This window comes from Rattus norvegicus, chromosome 18 (assembly GCF_036323735.1).
Source record: "Rattus norvegicus strain BN/NHsdMcwi chromosome 18, GRCr8, whole genome shotgun sequence".
NCBI lineage: Eukaryota > Metazoa > Chordata > Mammalia > Rodentia > Muridae > Rattus > Rattus norvegicus.
Genome location: NC_086036.1, coordinates 47,923,159 through 47,928,180, shown reverse-complemented (window position 1 = coordinate 47,928,180; position 5,022 = coordinate 47,923,159). Strand labels below are relative to the sequence as shown.

Below are 5,022 nucleotides of genomic sequence, written 5' to 3'. Positions count from 1 at the left end.
CTTATGCTTCAGAGCTATTAGCTGCCTTCTTCCCCAGTTACGTTAGGTGAGTAGATGCTGTACATTTTTACTGAAACAGAGTGCTGAGAACAGTGAGGTGTCAACGACATGACTAGGGGAGACATAGGTAGGAAGAACTTAGGCACTGTTTCCAAAACAAAAATCTGTCATATTTTGTCATTTTACTAAGACATAATTTGCTTGTGTATGGAGTGCTGGAGGTGAGAGATGAATCACCTGGGTGTTGAGTGAGTTTCAACAGCTTTAAAATCCTCAGTTAAAAGGTCCTTATACGACATAGTGCTGCTTCCAAGTAGACGATTGTGAGGGAAGGATAGGGTTCTTCAGAGGAATCCTTTAGAATGTGGAAGTCTACAACCAGCAGTGCAGGTCACCAGAAACCTTCGAGACCAACAGAGCCATCTTCCATGATTGGTTACCTCAGGTATATAACTTTCAAAGAGAAATTAGGTCTTTGTTGTTCCCTGGGTACTCTCTTTAGAGGGGTGCACAGAAACTTGGGCAAGATAAGGCTATTTTCTTGACTGAATATATTTAGAAAGTAAGCTTTCATAGCTCTCTGGATGCCTTATTTGAGTAATTCTAACTAGAGGGAAGAATGTGATTAGAGGAGTTAATGACTAAAGAAATTGAAACAAATTTATGGTCTTATTTTGTACATCAGGTTCTTCCTAGATGCCGTTTTTCCAAGAATTGATACACACCCATTGAAGATAATTTTTTTTTGCTTTGTTTTGCCTTGAAAAATTTAATCCATGTTCGGTTGAGTCTGCAGATGGAGGGCCCTTGCTTGGATGCAGAAGTCTCGTTGTATATTGTTTTTTGTAGTTAATAGAAACAGTTTTCTTAAAATTTTTGTAACTATATCCTTTAAAATAACTTTTGGTAGTTTCTTAGAAGATCTTAACAGTGGCGGTTTACAGAAACCTCACAATAGCAGTTAGAGAGGGAGGCCATGCTTTCCCCACACACCTTGGAAAGAAAACAAGCCAAAGACCAGCATGGCAACCTAGTCGTTATTATGTAACGATAACGCAAGAAAGTAGGGACACAGTCCAGAGACCTCTGTTGACTGTTCTTTGCCTTACTTTTCATTTTAGAGTTACAGAAACCAAAATAATTAAAGACCTAACAAAGGAAGAGAAATAATTTAAAAATGACATTTAGCAACAAAAAGATTTTTTTAAATATGCAGGAAAATGGACCATTACAAGTAGGGAAAATAGCTCTCTTCATCTCAGATGACAGTTGGTAATGTTCAAGTCATGAATTTGCTCCTTAAAGGCCATGCTGCTTAATAATATAAAAAAGAAGGTAAAAGCTTGGAAATAAAGTATTTATTATTTTAGTCTGTGGACAAATAACTTTTTTCTGTGGATATTGCTCATTCAGTACATGCTTCCTATGTTTCTTCTTTTCCAAAGCTTGATGACGGTTTCATTTCTTTTTAACTCTTTATTGAATTTTTGGGAATTTCAAATCATGCACCTCATTCCAACTCATCTCCTGGTATCTTTGTACTCACCCTCTGCCCTCCCTTGCAATCTCCTCCCAAAATAAAATAAAATAAAATAAGACACAATAAAAACAAGCAAACAAACCATCTTGTTCCAGGAGCTGTAGTGAGTGTTACAGTGTATCACACAGTATACTCTTTTGTCCACACATTTTTACTTTGCAAGTGTTCACTGCAATGAGGTATTGGTCTGTTTTGAGGCCTTTGGTGTCTGCTACAGTATCAATCATGGGGACTCCTCTCAGATAATCTGTTGTTGCTCTGTGTCATGGAGATCCTACCATCTAGGATCTGTTGGACTGACCCTTTTATACACGCAAGCAGTTCATAGGGTAGATATTAGGGTGGGCCAACTTACAGCTGTAGGTGTATTTTTTTTGTCTAATTTATTGAGTTCTTATATCTACCACAACCTAACCTTTATTCCACTCTAATCTCTCTTTTTTCCTTTTACAATTTTTAAAGATTTATTTTATGTATATGAGTACACTGTAGCTGTCTTCAGACACACCAGAAGAAGGCAGCAGATTCCACCACAGATGATTTTGAGTCAACATGTGGTTGCAGGGAATTGAACTCAGGACCTCTGGAAGAGCATTCAGTGCTCTTAACCGCTGAGCCATCTCTCTAGTACCCAACTCCCCAACTCTAAATCTCTTCTAATCCCCCAAAACTAGGTGGGAGAGAAAAAAGACTAGAGATGGGAGGAGGCAGAAACTCTTTAGACTACTTCCTGCTGATAAGAGGCTGTGAATTCCTTTGGGAAGTCCAATCTTTGTTGTCAGACTATCCAGCAACCCAGCGGTGCATAAATCCAGCCATCTAACCACAGCAAACCGCAGCAGCGAGCAGCAGCAGCTGCCACAGGCCCTCTAGGGACTTTCCCATTAAATCCTCTCTTGACTTCCCGGAATTAAACTGTCTGCAGCTGGCAAACATCACACCCATCCTAGAGCAGGAGACAATCATCGTTAGAGGCTGTGGACAATCTGAAGCAGACTTTCTCACACCTGGGGTTAAAATAGAAACATAGTTATGTAATATAATTGGGGTTTTCAAGGAACCAAAATCCTTACTATACAGTCCTGGATCTGGGCTTGGGTGGGTAGCTGAGTTGGTCAGTCTGCTAGTTGTCCTGAGCCTGCACCACTAGGGAGAGCTCTCTGGGTCAGAATCAGCTCTCACGCCCTCAGGGCTGGCTCACCTGTGTCTTCATCACCGGGGCCAGCTCTACTGGGCTGATCAGGCAGGGGTAGGGCCTGCTGCAGCCACAGAGGGGCTGTGTCAGCTTAGTGTCTTCTTTTGCTAAAGATCTATTTTTACCTTTAATTATGTCTATGTGTATGGATATGAGACTGTCATTGTGGTTGGCAGAAGTGTGGATCCCTGTGGAGCTGGGGTTATGGGCAGTTGTGAGTTGCCTGATGTGGGTGTTAGGAGTTAGGGTCCTCTGCATTAGCAGCAAACATTCTTAGCTTCTGAATCATTGCTCCAGCCACAGTGAATCTTCCTGAGATAAGAGAAATCTCTCTGTACAAATGGAAAGATTTGTGAATGTTAAACTAGTTAGAATTGTACTTTCCTTTGATGAGGAGTTTTAAGTGGTTTCTTTATCTAGCCAGTCTTTATTTTTTAAAAATTAATTACACACATACACACACAGAGGTGTTTTGCCTATATGTATAACACATGTGTGCCTGGTGTCTTTGCAGGCCAGAACAGGTACAGATTCCCCTGGAACTGTAGTTTCAGATGACTGAGTGCCACCACGTGGGTTCTGAGAACTGAACCCACATCGTGTGAACGAGCAGCAAGTACTCTTAACTGTTGAGCCATTTTTCTTGTCACATGACCTGCTCCATACAAGTCGATCAAAGGGAACTTTACATCATTTCCCCAGAAAACACAGGATGCACTTATGTTTTGAAGGGACTGTCACTCCTGGTCTGTGCTTGGCTACCACAAGCACATTTGTGGATGCTCATGAGCCTCAGAGAACAGAATATAGTTTCTAAACTTCTTGCTATTTTCTGTTTATGGTCCATTGGGAAGTACACCATGCCTGTCTCTGTAACTCCTCTTTTCTTAGTAACAACGTGGTCATGTTAAATACACATACTACAGACCCAGCGGGGAACATAAATCAAATTGACATCACTGATTCAAAATCATAAATCAGTTTGACAAAAGTTGGATTTTAAAATGTCTGAACATCTGAGACTGACCATGAATCGTTGAAGCAGCTTAAGCAGAAACATTGGAACACTGGGCATCCTTTGGAGAAGATTTTTACCGCTTAAAGGATATACCAAAAATTCACCTGTATTTCTAGGGAAGTTAAGTACTATTTTCTGCTCTAGTTGGCATTATGAGCCTGGTAGAATGGGGCCTAATGATGATGCAGACTAATGTCTCTTGCAATAGCCAATTTTATTCAGAGCATCAGGCAATTTATTCTCTGAGGGCTAAGAAGTGTCACCCGAGTCAAGTTCTCCTGAATGCAAGCTGTACACAACCACAAGGAAAACACAGTTTTCTACAGATGCACATGAGTAGCCACAGCTGAAGTAAACCCCTCGCTGCATTTCAGAGGAGCACAAAACACATTTCAAGAACAATTCCGGGGTTGGGGATTTGGCTCAGTGGTAGAGCGCTTGCCTAGCAACCGCAAGGCCCTGGGTTCGGTCCCCAGCTCCGAAAAAAAGAAAAAAAAAAAGAACAATTCCACGGTTTTGAAGAAACTAAGGTTACAAGACTCCTGTTTTCTTGGAGGTTTCTCACACATACCCAGATTTCTCACAGGACTCCATTCTTAGACTGTGTTCCTATAACACCTCTATATGTTTTTCCTCTTAAAAATTGCTCCTGAAGTTGAAGTGGCTTATTTCTACATTTCTCGCATAATATATTCGGTATACTCATAGACATTATTAACGACAACTTCTATTCATTTTATTTTATATGTTTTTAGTGATCTTATGCTTCCTTGTTTGTCCATGTTCTCATATTTTTATAGCACATTTTACCCACATATACCCACATATAATTACTTTCCCAGGCTGATAGTTATTCCTGGTTGTCAATCTGACTACATCCAGAATTAGTGGCTGAGTACATCTGTAAGGGCTTTTTCTTAATAAATTCATTTGAAGTGGGAAAACCCAGTTTTAGTCCAAACCTTTTTACATGGGAAGATCTGCCTTTAACCTGGGCAGGATGTGGATGAAAGAAGTTCGTTCTTTCTTTCTTTGTCTACATCTCCTCACTCTTGCTGGCTAAGTCCATCCCTTCACTGGTCTTAAACCTACTTGTTCAAGACTCTTCCGTATACCTAAGACCAGCTGAGATATCCAGCCTCATGGATTGAGCAACTATTGCATCCACAACTTTTTTCTTAGTAGACAGTCATTGTAGTAGGATCATATCCGCCAATTTTCTCTTTCCTCTCTCCCCTCCTTTCTCTCTCTCTCTCTCTCTCTCTCTCT

General features: G+C 40.6%; 1 long non-coding RNA gene across 1 annotated transcript; it reads left to right on the top strand.

Annotated features, from left to right (window-relative positions):
• Positions 1–1,369, top strand: LOC134482982 (uncharacterized). The gene is made up of 2 exons (XR_010059763.1): positions 1–445; positions 686–1,369. It is a non-coding gene; the product is annotated as an uncharacterized LOC134482982 (long non-coding RNA).
• Positions 1,370–5,022: the final 3,653 nt, after the last annotated feature.